This window comes from Oryx dammah, unplaced genomic scaffold (genome assembly GCF_014754425.2).
Source record: "Oryx dammah isolate SB20612 unplaced genomic scaffold, SCBI_Odam_1.1 HiC_scaffold_5, whole genome shotgun sequence".
In the NCBI taxonomy this organism is placed as follows: Eukaryota; Metazoa; Chordata; class Mammalia; order Artiodactyla; family Bovidae; genus Oryx; species Oryx dammah.
Window position 1 is genome coordinate 35,449,658 of NW_024070189.1, and position 13,160 is coordinate 35,462,817.

Consider the following 13,160-nt stretch of genomic DNA (forward strand, 5'->3'; position numbering starts at 1 on the left):
TCTGGCAGTTTCTTAAAATAAGACAACAATCAAGTTTGCCTCACTGATTGACTCTTCTTTTCATGAAGTAGAACATCATTTGAAATATGAGTCAGTCCTCTCAGACCCTGCTGCTATTATATCAACTAACTTTATGTAATATTCTAAGTCCTTTGTTGTCATTTCAACAGTCTTCATTGTTGAATCCAGGAGATTCCTTCTCAAAGAACCACTTGCTTTGCTCATCAATAGGAAGCAGCTTCTCAACTGTTAAAAGTTTACCATGAGATTGCTGCAATTCAATCACGTCTTCTGGCTCCACTTCTAATTCTAGTGCTCTTGTTGTCTCCACCACATCCGTAGTGACTTCCTCCACTGAAGTCTTGAATCCTTCAGAGTCATCCATGGGGGTTGTATTCAACTTCTTCCAAATGCCATTAATGTTGATATTTTGACCTCTTCCTAAGCAACATGAATGTTCTTAATGGCATCTAGAATGGTTTGCCCACATCTATCTATTACAACCATAGCTTTATGAAATGCATTTCTTAACATTGAAACTCTTGAACTTTGAAATTACTTCCTCTTGATCCACAGGCTGCAGATATGTTAGCAGGCATGAAAACAATAGTCATCTCATTGTACATCTCCGTCGGAGCTCTTTGGTGACCAGGTGCATTATCAATGAGCAGTAATAATTTGAAAGAACTTTTTTGTTTTCTGAGCAGTAGGTCTCAACAATGGCTGACAATATTCAGTGAACTTTGTTGTAAACAGATAGGCAGTCATCCAGGCTTTGTTGTTCCATTTATAGGCAGGGTAGATTCAGCATAATTCTTAAGGACCCTAGGATTTTTGGAATGGTAGCTGAGCACTGATTTCAACTTAGAGTCACCAGCTACCTTAGCCCCTAGCAAGAGAGGCAGCCTACCCTTTCAACCTTTGAAACCAGGCATTGATTTCTCTTCTCTGGCTATGGAAGTTCCAAATGGCATCTTCTTCCACTATAAGGCTGTTTCATTGACACTGATGCATGTTTTTTAGTGTAGCCACCTTCGTTAATGATCTTAGCTAGATTATCTGCATAACTTGCTGTGGCTTCTACCACTGATACTTGCGGCTTCACTGTGTACCTTTATGTGAGTGATGAAGATGGCTTCTTTCCTTAAAGCTCATGAACCAACCTCTGTTAGCTTCAGACTTTTCTTCTGAAGCTTCCTTACCTCTGTAAGCTTTCATAGAATTGAAGAGAGTTAGGGTCTTGCTTTGAATTAGACTTTGACTTTGGGAAATGTTGTGGTTGGTTTGACCTTCTCTCCAGACCACTAAAACTTACTCCATATTGACAATAAGGCTGTTTCTCTTTTTTTCTTTAAAAATCATTTGTGTGTTCACTGGAGTTAACACCTTTAATTTCCTACAAGAACTTTTTCTTTGAATTTACAATTTAGCCAACCGTTTGGCAAAACAGGCCTAGCTTTCAGGCTATTTCAGCTTTTGGCATGCCTTCCTCACCAAGCTTAATCATTTCCAACTTTTGATGATAAGGTAATAGATGCATGATTCTCCCTTTCTCTCGACCACTTTGAGGCCATCGTAGTTGGCCTAATTTCAATATTGTTGTGTGCCAGAGAATGGGAAGGCCTGAGAAGAAAGAGAGATAGGGGAACAGTTGGTGGAGCTGTCAGAACACACAGAACATTTATTTATTAAGTTCATGGTCTTATGTGGTGAGTTTGTGACGCTCTAAAATAATGTTGATGTTTCAATAGTAACATCAAAGATCACTGCTCTCAAATCACCGTGGCAAATGTAATAATAATGTAGTAGTAATGAAAATGTTTGAAACTGTGGGAGAATTACCAAAACGTGACACAGAGACATGAAGTGAGCAAATGTTGTTGAAAAAATGGCGCTAATAGAATTGCTTAACACAGAGTTGCCCCAAACCTTCAATTTGTGAAAAATCTTCTAGTATCTGTAAAGCTCAATAAAGCAAAGTCTCATAAAACAAGGTTGGTTGTACACAAAAGTTGTATAAAGAATCTTATATTTACAGTATGGGAAAAGGAGAAGGAAACTAAAAGCATGCTTATTCTTGTCCAGGATGCAGAGAAGTCTTCCCTGAGGCAGTGGCATTTAGATTAGGTTTTAAGAGATGAGCAGGAGTTACCCTGTAAAGATACTTGAGGGTTAAGGTTGAAAAAGAGTGTTTGCAAAGTCCCTGGCACTCAGGTGGGTCTTTGTATATTAAAGGCACTGATATGTCTGGAGTTTAAGAAGGGAGAGGAAAGTGGTAATTGAAAGGGGCCAGATTGTGCCGGACCTTTAGAGTACATTAAGAATTTGAGATTAGATTCTAAAAGCAAATGTAAACCATGAAAGCTAAACCACGTAAAGCCTTTACTTAGGAATGTCACAGTATCAGACACCATTCCCTGAAAGAAAAAAGAAATCACTATGGCAGCAGTATGGAAAATGGATGTCAGGAGGACAAAGATGGCTATCAAAAGGAAGACCATTTGAGGTGACAAGAGTTGTCCAGACAAGGTAGGACAGTTATTTCAACATGGATGCTGAAAGAGGAAATAGAAGGAAGTAGATATTATAGTAGTATCATTACTAAGTCAAGGAAAATTGAAGTGAAGTAGATTTTGTGGGATGACCAAGGGTTCCACTTCAGAGGGGATGGTTAGGCTGAGATACTTATATTGAAATGTTAGGTAGGCAGGTGAAGCTTAGAAGATAAAAATTTGGAATCATCAAGGTATATAAATTAATTGAAATCATATGATGTGACATGTTGGCCAAGGAAAGAGGATTATAAAAGGTAAAGAAAAGAGGATCCAGGACAGAACTCAAGGGACGTCCCAACATTGTCAATCTGAGAATGCTGGCACATGTTTTAAACAGGAACACTTACTCCATCCAAAGCAGGAGACTTTCTGGGTTTGTAACTTGGAATAGTTTACAAAAGTTGATTAGAATCCCTACCCACAGTGACCACAGATGACCTTCTTTTCCCCACTATGCCCTTCACCTTGAAGTTCCTTCTCTTCCTCAATATTGCAGCTTCACCTTATCACCCCACTTTCTGCCTCCAGATCAGAATAAACACTTCTTCCTTCCTCTCCAGGCAGGTGTGAGATTATCTGACTTCAACCTCTCCCTGCTCTGCAGTTTAGCACCCATTTTTCTGTTTGCTGAGTTTTATCTAGGCCAGATAAGTCTCTGAGGCACCTTTAGAAACAAGCAGTAGGTGCTCTAAGCCCCTGAGTAGGATGCAGTTCAGTTAGCTGATTTTTAGTGCTAGAGTTGAGTCAGGATCCCCAAGGACAGGAATGCTAACCCTTTCAGGACTGCAAGTCAAGGCAGTCTATGAAATATCCATAAACATAACTTTAAAAATAGTTCAATGCATTCTCCCACACTGGAAAAGTACATTTTCAAGGGGAAAAGAATTAAGGCTGCTTCTTACTGCAGTCAGAGTCCTATTATCAAGGTGAAGCCAAATTTAAAATGTAGGGATTTTCAGTAACCCAACCCTGAGAATGTTTTTTATTTTAAGTCTTTCTGTTCTTTACTCTTCTGGCTCTGAAGATAACCTTCAGAATGTAAATTGATGCAGCAAGGGTTGGAGCCCAGAACCAAAAGTTCTGATGCACAATCTCAAAAAATGTTGCAGCTTCTTTTTGCTATACCACTTGCTAAGAACATAAGATGTAATAGCAGTCAGGTTTTGTTAGACATTAACTCAGTGCTTGCTCTGAGATTTTAAGCTCCTCTACAAGTTAAAAACCATGGCATAGCTTGTTTTACAAATGCCTGTTTTTTTCTGGCATTTGAATAAAGGTTTCAGAGAGCAATATATCTTACGTAACTCAGCTATATAAAACAGAATGAAGAACTGCATAGTTCTGCAACCTAGAAGGAAAAATGGACTTGCAGGAATTTTTAGTTTCAGTTCCATTCAGAAGTAATTAAGACCTAATGTGTGCCAATATCTGAATTAAGGATGAAAAGATAAGACAAAATCACTACTTTCACTGTCCAGAAAGGGTGGGTAGGACAAATATGAAAAAAATTACAATATGTATTATAAAAGCAGTCTAATATATAAGCTCAGAACTAGGAATGGCCCCATTTTCTTACATTATTATTTTTAATCATGAATTCCTTCTCAATAATGGCTACCAATTTGCATATTTTTTGTGTATAGGTACTATCTTAAGTGTTTGATACACTTTATTTCAGTCAATCCGCACAACAACTTGTAAAGTAAGTACCCACTTTGTGGATAAGGAAAACAGGCTGAGAGGAGTTAAATAATTTGTCCCAAATCCCATAGCCAGTAAGTGGAAAAAGAGAAATTCAACCTCTACTCTGTCTGATGTTAAACTCTTTGTCCTAACTACTTTGCAAAAGTAGTTTTCCCCAAGAAGATAAATGGCTCTATGGGTTCTGGTAGATGCAAATTCAGAAAAGTTATCCTAGAAACCTTAGGGTACTGGAGATAATGCATTTTCTGGGGGACTCTTAGGAATTTTTCTTTATTACTTCATGTAATAGAGATTTCACATCAATAGGCTTATTATGACCACAACTAATCACCCTAAACTGCCAAAAGTAAGGAAAGATTTAAAATCTAAAAGAAGCATTATTTCATTGTATTCTATTGATAGCTACCAACCCCATGTAGGAATATAAACTTCTATATACATAGTCATAAAAACAAATAGAAAACATTTGGCAGATTTTCTACTGCTAGATCTTCTAAATGTTGCTGTGTAATCAGTTTTGTTTTTCCCTCTTCTAAAGGTACTGTTGTAAATAGCATTGGGCTTTTCTTGATAGTTGGTTAATTTTACATGGGATATTGAAAAATAGCATACACCAGAATCCCACATTTCTGGGTGGTTGATTCAATTTACTCGAATCTAATGGAAAAATGTGTTCATTTCCATTTTTTAATATCAACAGATTCAGAGCAAAAGGAAAATATAGCTAAAATGATAAAACTTCTTTTACTGTTAGGGAATTTTAGAAACTGAGACTATAATATTTTCTGTTTTGCTGCTTTTGGAGGCACATATTAATAGTTAATTAAAAAGAATATCTACTATCTTAGTATTAACTCCAATATGAATTTTAAAGATATAGAAATATCAATGTATTTTAATATTAGAAATTCTTAAATTTGGTGGGGGGTCAAAAGTTCATTACTTTCATTATCCCTTAAAACTTCAAATTCTACCAATTATAACCATTATTATGTAATTTATAATGCTAAACATTTTTAATTATCTTGCTTTAAGATGGAAGAACAAAATTCATATTTTATTCACATATTGTCTCATTCTTTACCATTTTCCTTATATGAAAATTTGTTTTTAGCCTGGAAGAGACATACAAATGCACAAAGATGTGTAGAAGACACACCCTGTCTTCTACCGGCTAGGTCGTGCCCCAGCACTGCCATACACATGTAGTTGCCTGACAATCTCCAGGTTTTCTGGGGACCCTTCTGTAATTCTGACAGTGAGATTGCTTGAGAATGAAATAAAACCAATTTTTACTTGAACTATATTGTGTGGATGTTTGTGCCTTGTAATCGGATGAAGCCTGTTTAAGACAGACACAAAACAACTCTATTTTCAGTCTTGAATGAGAGAGGATGCTGTATCACCCACAGAGTGTTTGCTATGTACTTAAAGCTAGTAAACTCTGTGTGGTAGATATATGCTTCTCCTGTCCAGCACCTAGTTTTAGTCTGATAATTTCCTTTTTTTTTATAATCACACTATAATTTTCCCTTCAGCAAGTATCTTTTCTCAGTTCTTTTTTTTTTTTTTACAATATTGAAGAATAGTTGATTCACAATACAGTGTTAGTATCATTATGTATATATGATATTCTTTCTATTATGGTTTATTACAAGATATTGAATATAGTTCTCTGTGCTACACAGTAGGATTTTTTTGTTTATTTTATATATAGGTGTTTATATCTGTTAATCCCAAACTCCTATTTTATCCCTCCCATGATCTTCTTTCCTCTTTGGTAACTGTAAGTTTGTTTTCTATGTTTGTGAAGCATAGACAGGAGAAAACCACACATAACCAGATAGAGTTTACAAGCTTTAAGTGCATAGCAAATACTCTTTGGTTGATATAGCGTCCTCTCTCATTCAGGACTGAAGATAAAGAATCATTTTGTGTCTGTTTTAGGTTTCATTTGATTACAAGGCATAAAAACCCACACAATATAGTATGTTTCTGTTTTGTCAATGAGTTCATTTGTATCATTGTTTTAGATTCCACAAGTAAGTGATATCATGTATTTTCTTTGACTTTACTTAGTATGATAATCTTTAGGTCCATCCATGTTGCAGCAAATGGTATTTCATTTTTTTTTTATGACTGAGTAGTATTCTAGTGTATATATGCATCACATCAGTCCATATTTATCCATTCATCTGTTAGGACACAGGAGGAGTCCATCAGGAACTGCTCTGTGTGGTGTTGCTTGTCACCCATTGTGTTGGCTTACAAAGTACACTGTTGTTGGCACTGCCCTGGGCCCTCCCTCAACCCTAGGAATGCCAGCAATCAGCCCACGTGTCCTTCAGACACTGTGCTCAGAAAGCCACTAGCACATGTCCGCTGAAGTCAGGCTCTGGGACCTGTTGTAGTTGCATGAAGTCACCTATGGGGCCCCACCACAGTAGGAGCTGTGGTATCAGCCCAGACACCAGCCCTACCTCTGCATGCCTGCACCCGCAAACCCTGTGGCTGAAAACGCCAGGTCCGCCCCAGCCACGGAAACAACAGTAATGGGCTTGGATGTCCTGCAGGTGCAGGGCTTACACAGCCACAGGGGGCGGCAAGAGTCAATCGGTGAATCTTAGAGCCTCTGTGCTCAGATTTCAGCCCAGCTTCCTAAATTGCTCAGTCCCTGGGGATTGGATCAGATTTCAGCCCCACCTTCGTGTATGGGCAACGCCTGGTGCTTGCTGCTCCCCGAGTTCATAGAGCCATACCCTCTGTGAGCACATGAAGAATGAAGCTGCTATGGGCAGGCCACTCCTGCTTTGCACACGAGTTAACCATGGGGTTCCTATGGTAGACCCAAGCTCTGTCCTGCATATACTCTGAGTTGTGGGTTGGCGTACACTCTAGCCACTTCAGGTTGTCTCTCCTCGCCAACCATAGCCCTCTCTCCAGGTTTGTTCCCCGAAACCCTGTTTTCAGTACCCAGCCCACGTGTGCTCCAGCAGATGTATTTCTTGGGCGTGGGAGTGGCCAGTTCTAGCTGTGCTGGTCTCTCTCTGTTTTGCCAGCCCCAGTCTGTTGCTGCTGCACTTTCCTCTGAGCTTCTGCAGCTTCCCTTCTGTCCTGTCTGATCTCCCAGCTGGTGGAGAGGGTTCCCACGGTGAGGGAACCTTTCCTCTTTTATAGTTCCCTACTGGGGATTCAAAGGTCCCATCCTGATTCCTTTTTTCCTTTTCCTGCTCGTCCCACCTGGTTATGTGGTGATGGTGCAGTTTTGGTTGTATGGTATCTTCCATCAACATTCAGTAGGTGTTCTGTGAGCATTGTTCCACATGTCAATGTATTTTTCATGTATATGTGGGAGGAGGTGAGCACCATGTCCTTCTGTTCTGCCATCTTGATCTCTCCCTCTCTTCTCAGGGCTTGACTCATGTAATTTGTATAGAGTTGATCTCTATGTCCAGACTGGTTCAGAGATGAGGCCATTAGTAAAGTTGGATACATGGCACTCAATTCTGGAAATGTGCAAGAATGTAAAATTGGGAAGGACAATGCAAGGGCAATATACGCCTGGAGGTTTTGAGAGCCACCGCTTGGAAAGAACCCATCAAATGATGAGGCCAATACAGAAAAATACTGTGCAAACTACAGAAGGATTGATCTTTGACATTATTGTTTGAACCCCTGAATTCAGCTGTGTCAGAAGGAAGAATCATCCTCGACCTCCTCAGTTTTTTTAAGACAATAGCACTGCCTTTCCTTTTTTTGCCTAAGGCAGTAGGTCTCAGAGTTGGTTTTGTCACATGCAGGTTATGATGGTGACCAAAATACTTGGTGAAAACTACCTGAGAAATAGAAGACCTGAAAACTGATTATAAACAGTTTGCTGTAAGTAAGATAAAGAAGGTCAACAGGCATGTAATCATTAGAAAGTCTTCTCAGGTAGTGCAGTGGTAAAGAACCCACCAGCCAGTGCGGGAAGATCCCCTGGAGAAGGAAATGGCAACACACTCCAGTATTCTTGCCCAGGAAATAAATAAAATGTATTATCAAATGTTCGACTATGAAATAGTCTAAAAATTGTCTTGCGAGATGCTGGTTGTAAAGATAGTTTAGAATCTCTACTCAGTATTTAAAATCCATACTCTATTCAATCTTGAATTACCTGTGTAATGTTTCAAGTGCTGCCCCGTCTTCACAGTCAATAGATATGAAGACAAAGTACTTGGAATGTGGCGAGTAAGCACCTGTATTTTGCATCAGAGATTACAAGGGAATCAGAAGAGACATCATAAGAAGAGCATTTGCATTTTACATCAGATGAAGTAAGTTATTACTAAGAAAGCACATCAAAAACAAGAAAGCAATCACTTCCACCACCAGCAATAAATAAAGCAGAAATTACATAAAAAGTAGAGAAGGAAGATACATTTAAAATTGGTTATGTCAAGGTTTTACTTGATTCCTAATTGCCACTTGGAACTCTGTCATCTATTTTATTGTCTAACATCTCCAACCTGAAAATTAATTAAATTTCAGTTCTCACAAATGCCAATTTACTTTATCCATTTTTGTATATACAGGTAGGCTGGTATGACAGACATGTGAAATGAACCAAAAAAGCCTCAATGAGCCTAGGGATTTCTAAGAGGTCCATGAATGGGCTTCAGGGGAATCTTTGATTCTCCAGAAATTGTAAAAAAATTGTATGAATGTACATTTTTTTGCCCCAAAGAAATCTTTACCTTTTATCAGTTTCATAAATGGATCTATGACCCAGAAAATATTATAATTTTATACCATTTTAGGGCAATTAATAAGAAATTATTTATCTTTATTATGTGTTTATATATGCTATCATCAATTCAGTTCAGTCACTCAGTCGTGTCCAACTCTTTGCAATCCCACAGACTGCTGCATGCCAGGCATCCCTGTCCATCACCAACTCCTCGAGCTTACTCAAACTCATGTCCATCAAGTAGGTGATGCCATTCCACCATCTCATCCTCTGTCTTCCCCTTCTCCTCCTGTCTTCAATCTTTCCCAGCATCAGGGTCTTTTCCAATGAGTCAGTTCTTCACATCGGGTGCCCAAAGTATTGGAGTTTTAGCCTCAGCATCAGTCCTTCCAATGAATATACAGGACTGATTTCCTTTAGGATGGACTGGTTGGATCTCCTTGCAGTTCAAGGGACTCTCAAGAGTCTTCTCCAACACCACAGTTCAAAAGCATCAATTCTTTGGTGCTCAGCTTTCCTTATAGTCCAACTCTCATAGTATGCTATCATATTAAGGTATTATTAGCATTTTAAAGTAAACTGTGAACAATGCTCAAGTTCTATATATTATAGAAGTAGGTAAGGGCCAGATTAGGAGGACTGATCACTTAATAGTAAAATTTTTGTGACAGAGTTTTGACAGGGTTCAGATTATATGTTCATCTGCTTGTTGTACTAGGACAATGTGGAATAATCCAGTCAATTTGGGTTCTAGTGGCAGATTTATAATCTTGGATTTATACATTATAAATCTTGGATTTACAATCTTACCCAGACTACAAACGATGGATATAGATAATTCCCCAGTAGGAAATAGGGCATGGTTAGGCAAACAGTGGAAACAGTGCCAGACTTTATTTTTCTGGGCTCCAAAATCACTGCAGATGGTGATTGCAGCCATGAAATTAAAAGACACTTACTCCTTGGAAGGAAAGTTATGACCAACCTAGACAGCATATTGAAAAGCAGAGACATTACTTTGTCAACAAAGGTCCATCTAGTCAAGGCTATGGTTTTTCCAGTGGTCATGTATGGATGTGAGAGTTGGACTATAAAGAAAGTTGGACTACAAAGAAAGCTGAGCACCTATGAATTGATGCTTTTGAACTGTGGTGTTGGAGAAGACTCTTGAGAGTCCCTTGGACTGCAAGGAGATCCAACCAGTCCATCCTAAAGGAGATCAGTCCTGGGTGTTCATTGGTAGGACTGATGTTGAAGCTGAAACTCCAATACTTTGGCTACTTGATATGAAGAGCTGACTCATTTGAAAAAACCCTGATGCTGGGAAAGATTGAGGGCAGGAGAAGGGGATGACAGAGGATGAGATGGTTGGATGGCATCACCAATTCAAAGGACATGGGTTTAGGTGGGCTCCGGGAGTTGGTGATGGACAGGGAGGCTTGGCATGCTGTGGTTCATGGGGTTGCAAAGAGTCAGACCCGACTGAGTGACTGAACTGAACTGAACTGAGGCAGGTGGAAGGGGCATCCCAGGTGGCACTAGTGGTAAAGAACCCATGTGCCAATCCAGGAGAAGTAAGAGATACAGGTTTGATCCCTGGGTCAGGAAGATACCTGAAGAGGACATGGCAACCCACTCCAGTATTCTTCCCTAGAGAATCCCATTGACGGGGGAGACTGGTGGCCTACAGTCCATGGGGTTGCACAGAGTCGGACTCGACTGAAATGACTTAGCATGCACGAACAGGGAGGTGGAAATGAGGCAGGATCTCTCTCTGTATGTATTCTGCTTATCTTCTTAGGTGTGAGGATTTAATGGAACAATGTATGTGAACATAGTTTGTAAAGTGTTAAATGACATTTACATTTTCTGATACTATAGCCGTAGGACAGCTCTTTATGCTTCCTTCCAGAAAAGGTTAGGCTAGGGCAGCTGCAGTGACTGGAATAAAATAGGAATTTAGGGAAGAGATATAGGTGATACCAGGTTATCTACATACACTTTACCAGCCTATTCTGTCAGTTAACTTGTAAACTAAAGGCACCATCACTGGAAACATGCATGCATGCTAGATTTCTTCAGTCGTCTTCAACTCTTTGTGATCCTATGGACTCTAGCCTTCCAGGCTCCTCTGTTCATGGGATTTTCCAGGCAAGAATACTGGAGTGGGTTGCTGTGTCCTCCTCCAGGGGGTCTTCCAGAGATTGAACCCAGAGTCTCATTCCTGTTTATTTGTTTACATTTTTCTCACCTATTTACCCCCACTGGAATGCAAGTTCTATTAAATCAAAGACCTACTCTGTCTTATTTCTTTATTCTTTGTATCAAGGACAATGCCTGGAACATTGTAAGTGTTCAGTTAATATTTTTGATTAAATATTGAATACTTTAATTATGACCTGGGGGGTGAAAAGTCTCCCTGGGAAGGGTAGACATGGGATTTACCCCATCCTCTTTCTACTCAGCAGGGCCCAGTGATTTGTACTGACTTCATATTTACCTCCCCTTGTTTCTGGTTGAATGACTTAGCACTGGCACTTAATTTAGACATTTTACTAATTTATGTGCATGTTGAAGTTCAAATAATGGCATGGAAAAATGTTTTACCCATCCATCCCTTTGGATTCTCGAATCTTGTGCTTATTGTGTTTAGATACTTCCTATATTTTTTCTTTGGAAATGTATTAATACTCTCACTATGTAAGCAATGTGTTTAGGCATTACGTCTCACTAAGAGTGTTTCCAAGGGGGTCTTTTATTTTTGAAATGTTTGGTTTTATTTTCAAGAATAATATGTAACATCCAATTGAATAGTGAATGACATACTGAAGCAATCATCTAATGGATTTAACCAGCCAACATTACTTATAAAATTTTTGAGTGATTCAGTTGATAGATGTTTTAACATTGTTTCATAAAGTTATTTACTTTGTGGCATTTTAGGACCTATAATTACTAGGATTTTCAGTGTAGTGCCTTTTGAAAGAATTAAGAACAAATTGTTGTTTGAGTTCAGTGTGTACGTGCTAAGTTGTAACCAACTCTTTGCGACCCTCTGGACTGTAGCTCCTCTGTCCATGGGGTTCTCCAGGCGAAAACACTGGAGTGGGTTGCCATGCCTTCCTCCAAGGGATCTTCCCGACCCAGGGATCAAACTTGCATCTCTTATGTCTCCTGAATTGGCAGGTGAGCTCTTTACCACTAGCACCGCTTGGGAGGTTCGTTGTTTAGGTTATAGGATCACAATCTCAAATGCTAACAGTGACCACCTAATAGAAGGAACTGGTGCTAAGCTGCTTGTATATTGTGGCCATGCATGGCACCTGCCTAATTGTGTGATTGCCTCTGTCTGCTTGGGCTGCTACAACAGAGTATCGTAGACTAAGTGGATAAAACAAGAAACATTTATTTCTCATAGTTTTGGAGCCTAGAAGTCCAGGATCAGGGTGTTAGTATGGTCAGATTTTTGATGTGAGCCCTTTTCCTGTCTGTGTCCTCACATGGCCTTCCTTGGTGAGTGCCAAAGAGGGAGCTCTCATGTCTCATCTTCTTTGCATGAACACATTAATCATGTCATGAAGACTCTACCTTCATAATGCAGTCTAACCCTAATAACCTTGTTACCATATTCCTAATTACCTAAGACTTCATATACTATCATGTTGGGGTTTTGATTTCAACAAATGAATTTTGAGGGCACACAAATATTCAGTTCATAGCAATGACTTTTGCTTTATTATATATATAAGCTATTCAACAGGCCACTGTATTAATTGAAACTTCAACACGTACCTAATCAGAATTAATTTCTTCCTCAAAGAAAATTTCTAACTCACATTTCTGCCAACTGCTTAAGCAATTTGTTACATTGCCCTTTATAAAAAATATCTGGGCTATACAAGAAGTCCTAAAGATTTTGCTCATGGGTTCCTGCCATTTGACTCATGATTTAGGCTGAGCACACTCAAGAGGATTACATGAGAATCAGTGCAGCTTTTTTTCTTCTTGGAAAATAAATAAATCTAAATTTGGGTTCATTTATCCGTAGGTCAGAAGATTCAGCTTCTTGCCCCAACACTCTGGTTGAATACTTGTAGTTCTTGAGAAACTATTTATTCTTTTGAAATTTAAGCATACAGTTGGGATAATGCCCAATGTCCCCACAAGACAGT

General features: G+C 39.1%; 1 long non-coding RNA gene across 1 annotated transcript; it reads right to left on the minus strand.

Annotated features, from left to right (window-relative positions):
* Positions 1-633: 633 nt before the first annotated feature.
* LOC120863339 lies at positions 634-12,701 on the minus strand. Its single transcript, XR_005720975.1, has 3 exons — positions 12,691-12,701; positions 7,242-7,246; positions 634-723 (listed from the first exon to the last, which is right to left on the minus strand). It is a non-coding gene; the product is annotated as an uncharacterized LOC120863339 (long non-coding RNA).
* Positions 12,702-13,160: the final 459 nt, after the last annotated feature.